The following is a 20055-nucleotide window of genomic DNA, read 5'->3' as shown; positions in this document are numbered from 1 at the left end:
CGAAGCTCCGCCATTTCTTGCTTTAGTCTGGCGTTTTCCTCGGCACGCGCCTTAAGCTCTTTGTGGAACTGTTCTATAAGTTCCTTCTACCGAGCGCTCATCTGTTGGGAGGCCGGATTTGGCCAGCTCACCTTTTTGTTGGTTCGGCTGCTGCTTCTGCCTCGGTCTGAACTGGTGCTCTTCTCTCCATCAGTCGCCCCACTCAGCGGCGGGAAGGAACTGGATCTATCTCTGCGCTGGTTCCATGTTTGGTTCTTCGCCCGACTCGAAGATCGGTGCCTGGATCTCGGGTGATGCTCCACGTGATGTTGGGCCGCACCTTCCACGTGATGCTGGGCCGCACCCTCGTTAAGCCTATGTGGTTGTTGTCTCCGGACCACGAGGCGGTGCTTGCAATTCCGGCTCCCGGTGTGGTGTGCCCCATGGCACACGATGCAGTCGGGTTTACATGTGAGTGGCTCCCCATCAGTAGGTGCAGGATGGTTCTCGCCACAGCGGTGGCACATGTTGGCTATGGGTCTGTAGCAGACGTCGGCTCTATGTCCGACTCTCCTGCAGTTGTAGCAGGTTTCTACTTGTTCCCGGTAAGGGTGCACATGGAATACGGATCCCCAACAGTAGATCTGGCTCGGAACTTTGTTCCCTTGGAATGTTATCTGGATAGTTTTTGAACGACCCAGCTGACGAGCGTCGAGGATCACGACACCCGAGTTGCGAGTAATAAAGCCTTGTCGGACTTCCTCCGGCGAGCTTCCGTCGTAGGCTTGATAAATGACACCTCTGACTGAGTCGTCTGGCGCTGCTACATACGTCGCCACTTCATAGGTGTGATCTCCAAGCTGGAACGCTTTGACTTCGGAGTACATTGCAGCTCGCTGGCGTGCCGGGGTGCTTAGAGTGAGCGTGTTGTTATTAGAATTAACACGCATGGTGTCTTCAGTTAGTGCGGCCTGAAGAAGAACCTTGGCTGCCGCGCACATGGCGAGTTCGAGTTGGCGTGGCGCAAAGTCGTTTAAGTTCCAGCCTCGCGGACGGCAGACTATTTTGTAGTCGCTCTTTGGGAGTTGCGGTAGCGGCACTCGCCTTTTGATAGCGGGCGGCTTCCGTTTCTTCTTGGCAGGAACGCCGGAGTCATCGTTGGCGGCGTCTTGCTGCAGGTGCCGGGCGCGGTCTTGTAGGCGAAGAACGGTTTCCCATTCTCCGGACGCCAGCTCCGCGGGCGAAATGTCATCCCCCACGACGGTGTAGTTCATAGTTGAGGTCGTGTGAGCGGCCGGCTGGCTCGAACAAGCGAGCGCAGGGCCCAGGGCCCTGCGGGCACGGCAGCGTGTAGAGAAGTCCGTGAGGCACACAGAAAAGGGCGTTGACTTGCCAGAACTGCTGTTCGCGGGTACGGGGCAATGCTCCGAAGATTTCCCAAAAACGGCAGCTCAGAGAATGCAGTATTTCCGCCAAAAGTTGGCTGTGAAGCGAGAGCCCATGTAGAATACGTCCACACAGCTCGGTGTCTTCGTCTTCTTCTTTCGTGGCCACAGGGCAAGATTGCTATGAAATGCTATGGAAGTACTATGCATTCCTTGTACTTGTTGCATGAGACATCACTGCAACTGCTACTACACGCAGCTAAATGGAAATTTTTCTGTTATTTATTCCTTATTTTGACCTCTTCTATCTCAAATATAGTTATAGTTTACAAGAAAGTATTCGCAGTTCTGCAATTTTTTCCTCAGGCCATACTCTTTTGCTGCTTTGTAGGATAAAATTCTTCTAAAAATAAAAAAGACATTTCACATAATTGGCCGCTGTTCTAGTTCAGCAGCTTTGCATCCATCTGCAAATAAAGCTGTAAAAAATCCCTTTTTCATCACATGTTTTTGCATTATTGAGCCTTATGCAAGAAAATATCAGGTATCGAGAAAGTTATTTTTACTACGACCGTGACAACTTGTTTATATCAATATTTTTTTGTTAAACAGCACGCATTGAAACATCTGTTTAGTGACCACCAATCATGCAGCCAGTAGAAGATCGTGTTTTCAGTTCTATGCTTGTCGTTTGCTTCCCTGGTCTCCCTTCTGGTCTGTCTTACAGCTCTCCCGGCAATGCAATTTTTGCAACGATCCAGCGCCATCACCTGCAGTATTGTGCAGGGCCTCTGTAATACATGAAGTGCCTTTAATACATTAGCTAGGGCCAATCTCTCATTAATGATTATTTGAGTTGCGTCTAAGATGGTAGTTCGGAGATTTGCATCCCTAGAGAGCTATTGTTTGGTCCCCGCTTCAAAATGACATGGCGAAAAAGCTTTAAGATTTGTGGTTCGCCCATGAAAGCACTTCTGGAGGGGCTCTGGCGGAGCTAATTGCTGGTAAGGAAACTTTATGGCGTGTCAAACGGATCTGTGCGAGGATCTTTACACACCTGGCTCTTTTTGCAGGCGCGCCAAGAGTCAGGTTGTTTTAAGGATAGCTGGCGACAACGGCCTCTGTCAGCAGCCAACATGTGGAAGTACGTGGGCGGAGCAGCATTACGCATGTTCTACAAGTCTCCAAATTAAATAAAAAACTGCTAATATGGCTAGAAAATACTTAAGAAATAGCCCGGCTCACATGAGGTACGAAGAGCACAGAGTAGAATATGTTGAGTTCACTATAAAATATGTATTTTTTCCTGCGCTGCCCGAATCGTTTTGAAAGGCGAGTGAGGTTGGAAGAATTTGCAAATTGGTTTCTGACCAATTTTTTATGCCGGAAATACGGGTGAGTGAAAATATGTAAAAAAAAAGCGGCCGCGGCCGCCCATTACTTTGTTTCGAAAACCGTGCTTTTCTGAATCCGAGCAAGGGGCAGGAAACCAAGTAAATCGGTAAAAAAAATTTGTATAGCCGTCGGTAGAGCAGAACGTTGGCCCAGTTGGTGTAGCGACATATTCAGGAAAACATGGCGCAAATTAACACAGGGCGGGAGGGAGAAACATGCACACAGACACGAGGGTGTGCGTGTGCGTGTTTCTCTCTCCCGTCCTGTGTTATTCCGCGCAAAGTTTTCCTGAATTGCTCTTGGCATTAAAGATATAATCCAGAAGAGTGAGGTTGGCTGTGCATGCGTTTCGTTGTTGAAGAAAAAAAAAGGCACTGGCTCACGTCCGGCATGCTTTTTTTGTGTGCAGTCCTTTACGTAGCTTGTATCTTGAGAGAATTCAAGATGTGCAGAAAACAAAAAATTAATTTCTTTACTGTAACGTTAGCTTTTAAGTTTGGTTGAACGAAGAAAAAATGCAATTGCCAGGACCTCCGTGTAGTCTGCAGTCACCACTTTTTGCCCACGCTCGATTGTCAGAGAGTAACCTAATCTAATTTCAAAGGAAGACGTTCGGCAAAAAGTACTCGATCACTTTATAACATTGTACCCAGTGCATTCAATGCACTGGATGTTTTAACGCTCCATCTTTGCATTAATTTAGCATGCAAAGAATTGTCCACTTTCACCCTGCACCTTTTCTTGCATGTCATAGAACGTGCTGAACTTCGTCGGCCAACCGCTTCCTTGCAGGGACACTAAATTGTAATACTGGGTCAGGCTAGCCTGATTGGGTAGGATCACCTGATAGCAAAGTTGGTAGAAAGAGGACAATCCGATGGTTCTTGGACACGCGAGCCCTGAACAAGAGAGGAGAAATCTTCCGTGTGTTTGCCAACGTTTGACAAGAGGACTTGTCTTCGCCTGGCCAAACCGTTCATCATTGGCAGGGTTTATATAGCGCCTTCACTCCGACGAGAAAGGTGTGTGGGGGAGCGGGTATGGTGCGGGAAAGGTGGTAAGGCGGGTAGCGTGAAGTTGAAAATTTTGTCCCGGCAAGATGGCTGCACAAAGGGATTGGCCGGCTGGCTTGCAAAGCTGTGATAAACAGGCCAGCTGAGCAGAATGGAATCCGGGGTGTGGAGCGTGGAGATATAGCGAACGGGGGTTTGAAGGCTCTGTGTCCAAATGCCATTTCTGCCGAAAATAACGTTTTTATGAGCCAGACAATTGCATAAATGCGAGGTACACGGGTCGCCGCCTCTGAAGATTCATGCAGCAGCAACGAGTGACGCAATCAGGAAGAAAAGCTATTTCGCCGTCTGCATGGCCAATAACTGTCGAAATATGAAGAAAGCAGCATGCCGAGTATAGCCGACAGTGGATAAAAGATGGTGGAGGAAAATGTTAGTGGCAAACACTAGCGCTGAAGCTTTCGCCTCGCATTCTGTGCACTCAGGCTACATGTAGCCGGTGTATGTAACAAGTTCAGATCCGCAAGCTCTCACAGTAATCACAGTGTACGTGTGCTTTCTATGCAGCCGGCGAAGCAGTTTCGTTCTCACTTCAGCCATCTGATCGGCTACTTTTTGCAGGCTACGGGTTTAATGAAATTTCAAACTGTTTTTTTCTTTATTTTCAGTACGCGCTCATGCAGAGATGCGCATGCATGCATGTCGTCAGGATGCGATGTGCTACGAGCGCATCGCCTTCCATGTTTTCTGCTCTGTGATTAAAAGGCGAATATACTTTTAGATGTATCGAAAAATAGTTAAGTACCACATGTATGCACTATCACCTTTCATTTGGATCAATAAACAAAAGTTTCCCAGCGCAGTACTTGGAGCGCTGGCAAGCGAGAATGGGTATTCCACGAGGAAAACGTTAAACGATCTGTTGCGTGTTCGTCAAGATTATGCGTGCACACACTGCATACAGCTATGGCCAACACACGGCACACCGATTCCACAGGAAGGAATTCATCAAAGTAAAAATCGCTATCACCACAGCTGAGTCCGCACACTACAAGGGGTGTCTGCGATCATACCTACTGCGTAGTTAACAAACAAGCGGTAAACGACATCCCAGTGAGCCTCTTGATGAGAAATGCGCTTGCAATTTTTCACTCAGATGTATTGAATGAATGCGTTAGAGTAGAGCTGCTGGTATGCTTTTGGGCATCCCTCGAAGCATACGTGTACATTTCACGGCGGCATACAACGCACCGAAGGCCACACGCTCGCGTTATCGCCGCCGATGTGTGCATATATGTAAACAATTTGTTCTTCAGTCCGCGGCTGCCCTAAATAACTTCACGTAGTTTCTCTTGAATCTACGCAGCTGGCAGAGTGGCGCATAAGCACGCCAAGCGGACAGTCCTTATAAAAATAGGGGGGGGGGAGTGGAAGTGGCCTACACCTGCACCTTGCCGCCGCGACCACTGACCTGCTGACTTCGATTTTAGGTTTCCGGCTGGCGCCTTTGATTAGTCGAGTTGGAAAGACGTCATAGAAATCACGTCATGGCAGTTACTTTCTCCCAGACCCATTGAAACTGGAAGGGATTCGGTGATTCCATTTGCGATTTTCTCAGCAAGGCAGCCACCTTTCCGCGTAGAAAAAAGCGTCGCTAGTGTTCCCGAGGAATAATCCATCCGTGCTGCGTAGTTTGATATTTCTTTTCAGTGTTTCTTTAAGCGACCCGTCAATGTGTCTCTAGGCGCTTCGTCGAGTGGATTCGGTGGTAAGACAGGGCTGTAGGGATGCAATGGCGAGAGAAAACAACAGGTACAGCTGGCGCAAGTCCGGTGCACTGTGTGTTTTTGTCGTTGTTTTCCGCGCCGTTGCTTTTCAGCTGCTGGGTGAAAAAAACACTACCGCCGAAGATGTGTGATCTCGGTAGTCGCACTGAGCTTTGTGTGCCTCCACAATGTCGAGCTATAACATACCACATGCCAGCAGGCCCCGGCGCATTAAGAGCGTGAGCTCTTACTCATCACGTTTCGAGATTTCGTGGGGTCTGCTGCCACCCTGAGATCACAGCACCATCTGTGGCAGCAACTATAAAACAGCACATCTCGCATTGAGACTTGTAGCGCCATCTATAATACCATTGTACAAACAACCACCTGCCGCGTGCCAATGATGACGTCACGGTCCAATATGGTGGATAGAGGTGGATCTATGTGGGTATGACGTCAGGAGACGAAATGGCGGAACAGTTTCGGTTTCTCGAATCCAACATGCCTGCCATTAAAATTGCTTGTGCCGCTACTTCTACTAATGTTTCTGATAGGAAGAAAGAAAGGAAAGTGCACGTGCCTGCCTACTGGCTCAAGCCACGCTTGCTGCCGCGTGCTGAAAGTAGGAGAGTTAAAGGATAGGAGAGCAAAGATAGAAAGAAAAGGAGCGCTAATATGCCCCAGGGCGATCCCGGAGCCAGTGCAATACCGGGCTGACCCGTGCCAGTGTGCTTAAAGCCAAGCACTCCGCGATATTCCAAAAATATATTAATATCTTGGGTCCAAGAACTCGAAGCACATATTAAATCAGGTATCAGATATCCCTCCCATGTGCCCTCCCATCGGATGGGTGCCGCAAGGGGCACCCTTTGGGGAACAGTTGTGTACCGAATTTGGTAGGCAAATAAAACCCTATGGGTTGTGGCATAGAAATAAATACACAATTAAATAATAGGAGAACATTGTAAACATGCATTTACGATTTGAAACGTTACCATATCGCACCGCAAGCAGAATTCTAGGCCCACCTTGACCCCCAAAACGAAGCAAATTCTGTTTGGAACGTATCTTGAGGGGGTGTAACTCGACCGGGTAGACGTACGTGCATAATCATTTCTCTGACAGATGGCGCTAGCTGTCGATCGCTCCACTAGACAGCGTGCGTGCACGCGTAACCGAGCATGGTGGCAATCCACCCCGTTTCAAAGGGGACACTTTCATGTTCCATCCATCCATCCACCCGTAATGAGCTGTCTCCTTCGTGAGCTCCTCGTAGATGCGCTCGTTTCGCCGATACGTTCACTGCCACAGTGTGTTTGAAGAACATGATGATCCCAAACCATCGACATCTTACGGCGTGGCCGAAGAAAATCTGGGAAACAAGTGCAAGAGATCAGACATGCTCGTATACTTCCGAGAACACCGGGTGGCCAAATTCGTATTTCCATTGGTGTGCCTCCATTTATTCTCATTCATATCAGTTCTGGTAAACCAAACAGCTAACGCTCGTTACTTTAACGCCTTCCAGAATGTGGCGACCTTTTTTACTAGAGTGTATGTTCTAAGTGGCTCAACCGGAGGTCGCAGTAAGAATCATTGCTCACACTGGCTCTCGTCAGCAATTTCACTGTCTTCTACTCTCCGAAAAGAATGTCAGCGACAATTAGGTATCCGGCGATGTTGCGCGAAATTCTACCGTTTCTACCAAGGTGGGTACCGCCACTCTTTACTTGCTCGTTTGTGGGTAGGGTCAGGAGAAATGCATCCAGCATTTATATCTAGACTGCATTATTGAAAGTCTTTGTCGCCCCCTGCGGCTACATCTATACCAAACATTTAGCTTGAAGACGCCCTAATATTGCGTCATAAGCGGCTATACTATATGCATGATAGTTGGAGGTCATTTTATGCACCATGTCGTGACTTACCTTCAATTCTTTCCTCGCAAAATTGATTTTTAAGCACCATTCGACGTGGATCATGGTTACCTAAGAAGTAATGATGTTCGGCGTGGTTGCAGCAGCCGTCCGGAGCGTACTTCGTGAGCCAGTGTCGAAAATTCGTTTTTCACTTTCACGTGGCAGACAAAAGGTTTCAAGTTTACGCGAGCGTTCCCATACTCCGATTTAATCCTCCATGCATATGATCTGATTTTCGCCTTTAGTGTTCAAGAGTAAATTACCCCGCGTGCGTTCAAAGCGCACCATTTTTCAATATACCCTAGCGACATCATCATTCCCTATATGCTAACGACCAGTGATGCATGGTCCCACCCTGTGGCAGGAAATACCATATCCCCGAACCTGACAGCCACGATGTCATAGAAGCATAAGGGGGTTCTCGCACAGCTTCCGCCCTCGCCGTTGGATTATACGAGGCACTCGCGGTAATACAAGACGAAGTACGTGCGCCGCTCTTGTCAAGAGCGGCGCTGGGGAAAACTCTCAAGGTTAGGTCACACGTAGGTCACAGGCACGCGTAAAAATAAAGAAGCTAGCTGTTGGGCGCCTTATATTCATAGTGCCTACAATCATGTTAAGAAAGTGTTCTAGAGCCGATTGGCTGATTGGCCTCAAATAAATATGGCACATACTCACTGCGGGGGTGTGAGCAAGACAAAAGGGTGAATTGATGGGAAAAGGAGCATTTATCAGAGGGAAAAGGAGTAGTAATAGGGATATAGGCTGACTTATTGGACGACGCCACGACAGGCGACCTGTTAAGTAGGAATTGAAGACGGGACAATGGCTTTTGGGCAAATTCGAATACAACGCATGTAATGTTTGAAGTTCGCACTGACTGACAGCGGGGTGGAAAATGGAAATAAAATTAATACATTTAAAAATTTCATGATTATATTCGCTGCGTTTCTAGAAGGAAATTTTGCACAGCACAGTGCACAGTCCTGTTGCTTCGCCCAAGCACAGGAGCGCCAATGGAGAGAACAAGCGCAGTGGACACAGGCAGAGCCAGCTGGTGAAACGGAATTTGTAATAGGTGCCTCCTCAAAGACGAGAATCGGCGGCACAATAGCAGGTAGTGTTCTTTGCTTTCAGGTTGGGCACAATAAGGGCACAATGGGGAAACCGCCACACCATTTCTGTGAAGGTAGAAATTTAGCAGAGGAACCCGGAAACGCAAATGCTTGAAAGACACCTCCAGTCTGCGCGAGCGGCAGTCTTTGCTACTCCAAGGATGCAGAAAATGCTGATATTTGGGAGATGATGTACGAGCCGAGGCAGCTTTACTCCTGAAATATTGTGTAGCTGCGAAACTTCACCGCAGCTGTATATGCACAGGTTGGCAGGAAAGCAATAATTGGGCCACAGAGAGAGGCCCTTGCTAAGGAATCTGCAACTTGATTTAAGTGAAAGACCGTTTACTCCGGTACCCAAAGCAACATAATGAATTTAGGTGGAGAGCGATTGTGATCGGGATAGGCGTAATGCCTGAGACTCTGTGGATCTATATAAAGAAGAACAAACAGACAGGGTCAGTCAAACCATCCCTTGGCAAACGAAATTTTCTACTTTACGGTATGCTTAAATTACTGCTAATTGTTCGGCCACATAAATCAGGAAAAATTGGGAAAAGAACGAATCCATTGAGGGGGCAAAAAATGCCCGCCCCTGCTTTTTGTGACACTGCGAGACATCGGTAGTAATAAGAATATGAGAGGGTAAGTACCCTATGTGGTCGTGCAACAAACCGTGAAGGGGACGAAAAGTCATTAGCTCTGCATTCCTTGGGAAAGTATCATTAAATGCAATCTGGACACACGGATACCTGTTATACATTGGGAGACATCAATAAAATTAACGTTTAAGAGATCAATAGGGACTGCACGAAACATATCTGCGGAGTATGTAAACAAGACCATGTGGCATTAAAAAAGACTACAGGCTGACTAAGAGACATTGTACTGCAGGTGTGAAGAGGTGTGTCGCGCAATTTTAAAAATATTTCAAGTGTTGAAAGGCGAAGCCTAGCTGATAAAGATGGGATCCGCGCCTCAATGTTCAGAAGAGCTTTGGCCACATGTTTTGGAAGCCCCCGACAGAGGCGCAACGCCTCACGCTCCAAGAGCCCAGGACGGCGAAGTTTCTAGGCAGGAGCTCCTGAGAATAAAAACAGCCATACTCTAAAATTAGGCGGCATTGCATTTTATAAATCACAAGGTGCTTGCGCCTTCTCATGCCAGACCTAGCACTGCAAAGCCTACGCAGGATGCCAACGGCCATAACTTCTTTTGCCGAAACGGGCTCACCGTGCGCCCGCCTGGATAGAGTAATGTCATATTTATTTATTTATTTAATATTTATTTATTTACTTTTTTATTTATTTGTTTGTTTAATTATTTATTTATTCATTTATTTATATACATACTGCAGACCATGGTTAGGTCCAAGCAGGACGGGCACTGTACAGAATGAGCGAATCAGAAAAATCACATGGCAACTTGCAGTTTACCACAAAAAAGAAAAAAATACAAAGCATGGCTCAAGTCAAATATGTCAATGTTGGTCCGTGGGGGGCAGAGAGTGCCAGTGCGCTATTGTGCTATAAAACATTTTGCTGGGCGAGTTGGTTCATTTTGCTCGAGGGGATGCTTGTAGCGCGACAAAAAAACACAAGGGACAGAGACGAACGGGACAAGCCCTTGTGTTTTTTTGTCGCGCTACAAGCATCCCCTCGAGCGCTATTGTGCGCGGAAAAAAAGAAAATTTGAACACATTTGTGCGTGCGAAGTATGGTGCTGATAGGCTGGTGCGATAGTTGCGGGCGCTTCTTGCGGGCTGAGGAAAAAGGTGTAATGACTGTTCAAGTCCCAACTTACGTTTCAGCAAGAGGGAAAGAAAATCTAAACGGGTACCTTTTCGATGACACTCAAGGCGGGGGATAACATGAGTCTGCATTATTTCGGAGGGTGAGTCAGATTTGGAAAATTTGGAGAACACAAACCTAACTGCCTTCCTTTGTATTTTTTCAATCTTCTTTATGTTGGATGCCGTATGCGGATCCCAGACTACACACGCGTATTCGAGTTTTGGCCTGATCAAAGATAGATAACTAAGAAGCTTTACGTTGGGAGGGGAATTCCGAAGTTTATGTCTCAGGAAACATAGTTTTCTGAACGCAGATGAACAGATGTTGTCAATGTGGGCGTTGCATGAAAGATCATGAGTGATTGTCACATCCAAGTACTTGACCGAAGTAACTTTATTAAGCGGGGATGACCCAAGAATATATGCATGTTTTGTCGGATATTCCTTACACGAGTAATGCAGAGAGAAACAGTTTTGTCCGGATTTAAAGCCATCCTCCAACGACTGCACAAGTTCACTATATTAGTAAGGCTATTATTCAGGTCTATTTGATGACGAGCACTCGATATTTCGCGAAATAACACAGTCATCGGCATATAGTCTGATCTGAACACCGGGCACAACTTCGTTGACATTATCGTTAATGTACAGTAAAAAAGTAAAGGCCCCAGGACGCTTCCTTGGGGCACACCAGACGCAACAGGAATAAAGCCGGATTCTTGTCCAACGAGATCGACGTTTTGCTTTCGGTTATTTAAATAATCACTTATCCAAGAAATAAGAATATGCGGGAGGCGAATGGTTTTTTGGTTTATGGGGGATTTAACGTCCCAAAGCGGCTGAGGCTATGAGGGACGCCGTAGAGAAAGGCTCCGGAAATTTCGACCACCTGGGATCTTTTTACGTGCACTGACATCGCACAGCACACGGGCCTCTATAATTTCGCCTCCATCGAAATTCGACCGCCGGGGCCGGGATTGAACCCGCGTCTTTCGGGCCGGCAGCCGAGCGCTATAACCACTGAGCCACCGCGGCGGCTGGGAGGCGAATGGAATGTAGTTTTAATATAAGGCTGCTGTGGGGGAATATGTCAAAAGCGTTGCTAAAATCTAGAAAGATTGCATCAATCTGACCATTAATATCTATTACTGAGGCAAAGGAATGAACTACGGATACTAGCTGCGTCACGGTAAAGTAACCTTTCCGGAAACCGTGTTGGAAATTTGTTAGTACCGAATTACACTCTAAAAATTCTTTAATGCGGGTGGCGATAATAGGCTCCATCATCTTGCAGCAGGACGAAAGTAATGATATAGGGCGGTAGTTTTTTAATACGAGTCGGTCGCCTTGTTTAAAAATGGGCACAATTCGGGCTGTCTTCCATTCACTTGGCACTTTCGCTGACTACAATGAGGTGCGAAACATAATAACAAGAAACTTGGCAACAGATTCGGCATATTTGCGGAGAAAAATGTTTGGAATATTGTCAGGGCCGGACGATGTTTTAGTTTTCAAGTTTAGAGGCATTGAAAGCACACCTTCGTAAGTAATAAAATTCGCTTCAGAGGGATAGGCAGGTGCAGCATCGTGTATATGGTTGTGACACCGTGAACACGCTGTGGAAGTATTCGTTGATATGGTGAACAATGGCCCTTTGATCATTTACTAATGTATCAGCAACTAATACTTCAGAAACCGGTTTCTTTGTGTGACTTATAAAAACCCATAATTTGCTCGGGTCATTTTTTATGAAGTTTGGGAGAGATATTTTGAAGTAATAATCTTCTGATTTGCGTACCGCGTCAGCGAGTGCCCCTTTAAGCTCCGAGATCAGATCAGTCTGCACGTGTTTTTTTTTACAGCCGTTTTATTTTGTGCTTAAGGTGAATAATGTTCCGATTCATCCAAGGCGTTTGCTTACGGACATTTTCGCGCTTTGTAGGCACAAAATTATCTAGGCAGTAATGGCAGATTTCCTTGAATTTGGTCCAAAGAGCGCATGCGTCCATTCCATCAAAATCTATAAGGCACGTTTCCAAGTGGTGTATTATGAGGGCATCATCAGCGCGCGTTTAATCTTTGAATGTACATATTTGTTGCTGTTTGCGTACGCTGCGCGCGTGAGAAGGTACAGCAATGCTCACAAGATAATGGTCAGAAAGCCCTTGCTCAACCGATACAGTGCAGACACTAAGAGCACGATGTACAAATGCCAAATCTAATATAGAATCGCGATTGAGGGATTCACGAGTCGGCTGGCGTACAATCTGTACCAAGTCATGTGTGAACATAATATTGTAGACAGCATTCACAGGTTTCTTAGCGCCTATACATTCAGGGCGGTCCAAGTCAACACCTGGAAGATTCAGATCGCCGATAAGCAGTATTTTATTTTTTGTGTACTTTGACATATGGATTTGTAATTTGACTAAGTAATAATCGTTGACGTCAGGGGGCCTATAAAGCGCATAAAAATGAAACCATGTCCCCAGCACGACAACTTAAGACAGGCATTCAAGATCGGGGACGTCTTCGATTAAGACGGATTCAATTTGGTTTTTGACAATAACAGCTACACCGCCGCCCCTTGAAGGCCTGTCCTTCCTGAATACCTTGTATGAGGGCGGAAATACGCGTCATCACCTATATAATTATTTAGCAAAGTTTCTCTTATAACGCATATGTGGGGATCGTATTCGAGCAGTAAAATTTCGAATTCGTCTGCCTTATTTACAAGGCTTCGGGCATTAACATTGATTATTCTGAGCTATTTTTCGGGCTTTAAAAGGGCCCTACTGTCGTGAATGCGCTTTTTTTGAGCAACCAAATAGGTATGAGCGGGGGCCAGTATGCCATTTGAGTTCAGTGGGGACCTGTTTTCAACTGCGCCTGAAGGCGAGTCCTGGATATATATTTTACTCCGAGATACTTCACCGTCTGAACTTGAGGAACTATGTTATTTCTATAAACCACACTTGTATTTACAGGCCGAGAAGCCACGAACACTAACAATGCACGTTTCTTCACACTGAGGGGCAGAAGAATTTCTCCCAACCAGCTGTCAAGACTGCAAGGTTTGATAAAGAGTGTGAATATTTCTCGCGGAGGCAAAAAAAAAAAGGGGGATATCATCGGCGTACGCATAAGTACACATAATGCGTGGAATTATGCTTATAAAGATGTCAAAAAGAACGGGGGAGAGGCCTGACCCATGCGCTACGCCTCTTGTCTGTCGAAATTTTCTAGAGAAAACACCCTTATGGCAACAATAAAGGTCTCTGTTTTCCAAGAAAGCAGAGGTCCAGGCTACAAAATAGTTTGGGAAATTAAGGTCCTGTAATCTGTGTAACAGCGTCGAGGGCTCAACGCTGTCGTAGGCTTTATTGACGTCCAGAGTGCAAGCGCGCCTAAGTCTACTGTTGCGAGCTAACTTAATACGGCTCTGGAGGTCAGTATGTGCCCACTAAACTGAATAGCCAGGCCTGAAACCATTTTGACACGAGCTCAAGTGATCATTCGCTGAAGTGAAAGACATTACACAAGTGAAGAGGACACTTTCCACCAATTTCTCTACGTTCGATGTTAATGAAGCAGGGCATGTGTTGCCTATAGTATGGTAATGATGATGGATCTTGTGGCTCAAGGGCATCTGTGGCCAAAGAGCGCCATGGCTTAAGGTATTTTCTTATACTCAAGGTTGGGTCAAAGATTCATTTTGCAAGCACTTCACCCTAAATACGCCGAGCACCAGACCAGGGAAAACATTGTAACCATTGTATCACCGGTGGGAATCCGGCGGCACTGAGGATTGAAACCCGCGCCTCCCGCATGCGAGGCGAGCTGAGACCATTAGGTCACCGCTGCGGTACGTGTTGCCTGTAGTAAATCCCTCCCCTTGATTTAGGCAACAAAACTATTTCCACAATACGTCACTCACGGAGGATCCAAAGACCTTTAATGGAATGGTTAACTAAAGCCAATAGATCTCCAGGAGACGCGTTAAACTTCAGGAGACTCGTTGAATAAAATTTTGATCATAGATGAAGTCACCTTATAGGTGCCAGGAGCCGCTGTCGACAGGCGCAGAACAATTTGCGATAGCTCGTACATAGAGACCTCAATAAAATCTCTTGAGGTGCATGTGAATATAGCCGGTGAAGTAAGAGCACATGTACATCGCCGCTTTGGTGTTCAGGATGCGTTTCAGTCACCCTTCCCCTCCTTGTGTTTTGTGTTTTACTCGGTGTCCTGATACGTTCAGGTATAAATTGAAAGCATGGGAGGCAGAATTTCTTCCGACACCTAATAATAAGCCTAGCGTCTTTCGTTGTGTGCACATGCGCTCTTGTGCGCAGATTTCGTCGCGCATGCGCAAGGCAGTACGTCGGGACGCTCATTCAAAGGACCAATTGCTCTCTGCAGAAGCTTGTGGCACTGCAATTGACAATTATTTGCCATGCTTGCTGGTTGTCTATGTTCGCATTCTTTGATTTGTTTTTGCAGTTGCGTAGCTATGTACTAAATTGTTTTTTAAAGCAAAGCTAGCCCGAGTATGCACTTTCTCCTTCTCTCCTGTGGTCTTTTTTTGTGTTTTCTGTTTTGAATGCGCTCGCGATATTTTGAGGATTAGAAAAATTTTGATGCGGTCACAAGGCTTGTAACATTAGGTTTTGATATACCGCATGAAACACAGTTCTGTAAGTTTGCAGTTTTTGCGGGCATCGCTTTTGATACTTGTTGATTGGCCCGATAACAGTTTAAATTAAATTCTTCGCAAAAATTGCGATCTGATTCGACGAGATCAGTAAGCAATAATTTTATTTTGTGTTTTTCGATACAATTCTCTTGGAGTGAACGGGATTACACTCCTCTGAGGAGGCAATACAGCTGACGCTGCGATGCCGCTATTCCTTATTTGCAATTAACCGTGTCCTGAAACGTTTGTTTCATCTGTTATCGAAAAGGGGACAGCGGGTGGGTGCGTCACAGTAGTTTCTTCGTTATGCTGCGGTTAATTGTTCAACACTTTGCGGCGATGCTGTGAATGTGATTATTTATAACGAATTGCGAATTTTCCTCAATGTTCTGCTACCTCAAGGGAAGACACGAAGGCCCCTAGGTAACGCTCTTTGAATACTTAAGCTTGTGCTAGGCATGACGACTTAACGAGCTGGCGCATTTCATTGGTAAGCCTTTGGACGCCAGCGAGGTAACATGCCGTAGGGAAGACCAATAGCTCACTTACTAAATACATCCACAACAATATATGCAGCACATGACCGGAACCACAAATGCGCCTAAGTGGTCACTATTTAGGCATTCATATGTACTTCAAGAAACAATTACCTAGTTTTATAAAGAGCTTGGAATTATGAAATTACGATACCGCGTAGTGTAAAGGCTCGTTCACTTTAAGTTTCATCATGTCAATAACTCTTCTACTAACTATCACGAACAAGTAGGAGTTTGATCATCAACTTATCTGTACCCACCCCATTATGTATCTTCATGAGCCAATCACAGTTACAAAGTGCGACCGTACAGCTCAAGGACAAATATCTTCCACCATTCCTTTTCTGTGCTAACCATCAAGGAATGCAACTCACTGCCAAGTGATGTGGTGAGACGAAGCACTGCGGATTTGTTTTATAAAGACTTATATTCCTCGCAATAATACCAGATAGGCGCTGCGGGTTTTCGCTTAAGGAAAGAATAAAAGGTAAAAACGTATTACAGTTACTAAATAAGAACAGAGAAAGAGAGAGTATGTGCGCAAGTGCAATCCTTTCCTGGCTTGAACATGAACACGTGAAACATCGCCGCTCCTGAAGAAAAATCTTCACAAAATACGTATTCTCGTTACGAGGCCTCAAAAACTGAAAGACCCAAGTCTCTTAATAAATATTGATCTGTTAATTGCAGCATCAAGGAAGCAAGAAAATGAGCCCTCAGCGTTCCACTTTCCTCTGGGCACTGGTAAACAGGCCATGGCAGAAGCTATCTTGATAAAATGCTAAGGAACCCCTGCACACGGTGCCAGCAAAGAACAGAATTGAAAATCTGGCTCCGATTTGCGCGAATTGGCACACATTACTTCCCTGACACAGTAAGCTATATTTAGCTCAAGGATAGAAGCGAACGTTTTCTAGTCCAAGCGATTGATATGTATCGAAGCAACGGGTGTAAAGTGGGCCAGCAGCCTTCCTAAAAATGAAAGGAGAAAAGGAATGTTTGTTTAAGACAAAGCGCAGCGCAGCCAACGCATGGTACGACACGGTGGTCACAAACACCTTGTGGTGTGTGGGCAGAGCCCCGCATTACGCGTATCCGCTGTATGTGTTGCGTTTCGTACAAATCAAGCATGCAGCGCCAGCAAGCCTGTTAACTTACATTACGTTACAGGTGCGTCTGTATCTACGAATAACATCAAAAGCTGTTTGACGTAGTTTTTTTACCTTGTCTGCATAGCGTACAAAGTGGCACCCACACCATTTGCGGGTTCGCACTTATTTCGGACTCTTGGGCAAAATACATCCATTTGGACTAACAGCATCCGCTGAGCAGCCACCACAGCATACAGCTAGCTACGAATTCGGGAATCAGGATTGTCTAAAAAAATTTCACAAAAACTGAGCTAGAACTGCAGCAACATGTGGTTGGCCAAGCTATTGGCTCCGTGCAAGAGCAACTCCGGTACAATGCGCGTGCCCCTTTCGACGGAAAGGGCAGACCTGGTGGGAGACGCGCCCCCGCCCACGCCGCATATATGCGGCGAAACTGCCCGCGCACGCGCTTTATTCTTCCTTTCCTGCATATGTATTTTTCTCTCCACCTGAAAAAACGTCGAGCAAATAGGCAGTGTGACCTTTGCATTTTCTGCTCCCATTAGGCACCAGGAACCGCAGCATGCGTCTGGTGGCGCGCACCGACGCAATTGTTTATTCCATAACCCCTAAGCTGTATGTCGGCCTATACAGGCCAAGCGGCAAACTATGTCCGCGATAGCATGCATGAGCAACGGTAGCATGTAGATGATCAAGTGGGTCCTTGGCGTTCGCTAAATTGAACGAATGTTGTCGGGAAAACCTAACCCACATGGAGGTCGGCCACTGGCGAGTATATATTGAGAACGACATGTATTGGATTGTCTGAAGTGGTGGTGCTCAGCATGTTGTGTGCGTCATACGGCTGCTTGATTGCGCCACCCTTATTTTTCTTGCCATCGCAGCAAATTTCGGAACCATCTGCAAGCACACACACTAACACACATGGTGCCGACTTTACTCGTAATGGGACTAGTAATGCTTTCGCATTAAAAATTTAATTTCATATACTCCAGTTTTCGAACATTGGCCATTTAAAGGTTAAGCTAGGATCGTGGGTCAGCGACAGCCTGCGCGCCAGAGTACAATGTGGAGAAAATGATCAATGTGCATCTTATTGACGTTCACTACATGCTGCCCTTGAAACAACAAAGAAGGAACTGCCCCAACAGAGGGATAATTGAAGCCTTTCAAATTAATTGTGCCTAAGTCTGCTTCGTGAGAGTTACCTCAATCACCCTCATAAACAGGCTTATGTCGCTTTCTACGAACCTAGCCGGCCGCCGTACGTGAGTTTTCAGGCTTTTCGTCAGCTTCTGGTATTTTCTTTTCAGTTATCTTTTTTTAGCTCCCTCTCCGTTACTTCCTCTTGTTCACCTTCCGCATCCTTTCCTTCTTCCTCCATTACCACTTCCCTCACAGCGTTCTTTTCTTTTTTCTTTTCGCTCCCTCAGCCTTTCCTATAAGTGCTTCCCTCCCCTCATGTATCCTCAATGGCATAGGAATACTTACTCAGGTAGTCCCGTTCGATCGACGCGCTCGTGGCTGGCTTTGTGTCATGGTGTACCACATGTGGAGGGGCGTTCGCCACAAACCTTGTTCTGTATTCTTCTACTTACCCGCCGCGGTGGCTCAGCGGTTAGAGCGCTCGGCTACTGATCCGGAGTTCCCAGGTTCGAACCCGACCGCGGCGGCTGTGTTTCAGTGGAGGCGAAACGCTAAGGCGCCCGTGCGCTGTGCGGTGTCAGTGCACGTCAAAAATCCCCAGGTACTCGAAATTATTCCGGAGCCCTCCACTACGACACCTCTTTCTTCCTTTCTTCTTTTAGACCCTCCATTATCCGTTCCCTTACGGCGCGATTCAGGTGGCCGCCGATATGTGAGACAGATACAGCGCCATTTCCTTTCCCCAAAAACCATTTTTTTATTTTTCTACTTCTTCCTTCATCGTATTTTCTTATCCCCTTCCCTTCACTTCGTTGTTGTGTTTTGCTTTCAGTTCTCGGGCACCCTTCTCCTTGTGTCGTCTGCTCTGTTTCTCGTGCTTTGTTACTCCTAAATAGACGCCCAGCACAAATTCAGGCCTCATCAGCGTCTCTCTATCTTCTGCCTTGATGTTTCCGCACTGTTTATCCATCGCTATGCCACTCCGAGTAGCCCAAACCACCACCGCCTCTCCTGCAACGATCCTGAAAACTTTTCCATAGCCGCCCTGGCCGGGCGCGCACCCGACCCAGGTGGCCACGACACTCCCAACGCACTTTCTCCGGCGCCCACTGGTGGCGCTGCCTGTTCACCGCGAGTGCTGCCCTCTGGGTTCCTGCACGGTGCCTATAATCTGAACAAAGATTTCATTAGGATTCCAAAGGCGAAATCCCAACGCCTGCGTGACTTCAAGGATAGTTGTTCTTGTACTCAGCAAAGGTTGCGGTGCCTGATGTTTAGCCCAAGTGTGTCTCATGTTCGACTACACAGCTACTCCGAAAGTAGACAGGCTTCACAGATGGTTAAAGTCCGACAACGTCTCGGTGATGGTACATAGAGCTCACTAAAGACTAGTTCCGTGCTGCACAAGAGCAGCCTGTGGATCACGCACTCATGGCACTAAAAAAGCACGTCCTTCCGCTTTCCGTGAGCGACGCTGCTCTAACGGGTGCTCTCGGTGCTCAATTAAGCTCCTCTCACGCCAGCTCCCAACCGTCGCATTATTATTATGAATAGCGCAAAATCAGTTACCGTGGCAGGCTGTACGTCAAACTTTTCAGTCTGAGTCGGTAGCCAGGTAAGTGCATCTGCGCAAAATGTTTCTGCCGCGCGCCACGCGCCGCACTCCCCCTGAAAGCAGCAGTGCCACCTCGTAAGAGCAGACCTCGCCGCAGCCAGCCATGTGCCTGTACTGTGCACCGGAATTACGTCGCCGTCGCTTATACTGGGAACGCAGGCTTAAACGAAGTGCTTGTTGATGGTTTGAAAGTGGTTGACCTGAGAAAAAAAGGAAAGACAAGATTAGTGTCAGTTAAAATAAGCTATTCAGCGTATACTCTACTATGACAGTAGAGGTGTTAACAGAAACAGATTCAGCTTCCGCTCACGCACCGTACCGTGGGGACATTTAGTCACCTTTGAGTGTATTCCGTACATTTTGTTGCCGGCAAAAACTAGAGCTTGTACCTACAAATATGGATTAACTGATGTTTTCGAGCTTAGTTCAGCCAGAGGCCAACATTAATGCCGAGATCAGTTTCAGAAAAATAAAAGCAGTTCACAACATGTTTGCTTAGAATTTTTGCGTACCGCGCCCTCTATATCACACACAAGCGGTATTTCATAAGTAACTGGAAGCGCCCCTCATGCAGCCTCGCCAGGCC

This window comes from Amblyomma americanum, chromosome 4 (genome assembly GCF_052857255.1).
Source record: "Amblyomma americanum isolate KBUSLIRL-KWMA chromosome 4, ASM5285725v1, whole genome shotgun sequence".
Taxonomy (NCBI): domain Eukaryota; kingdom Metazoa; phylum Arthropoda; class Arachnida; order Ixodida; family Ixodidae; genus Amblyomma; species Amblyomma americanum.
This window is presented reverse-complemented; position numbering follows the sequence as displayed.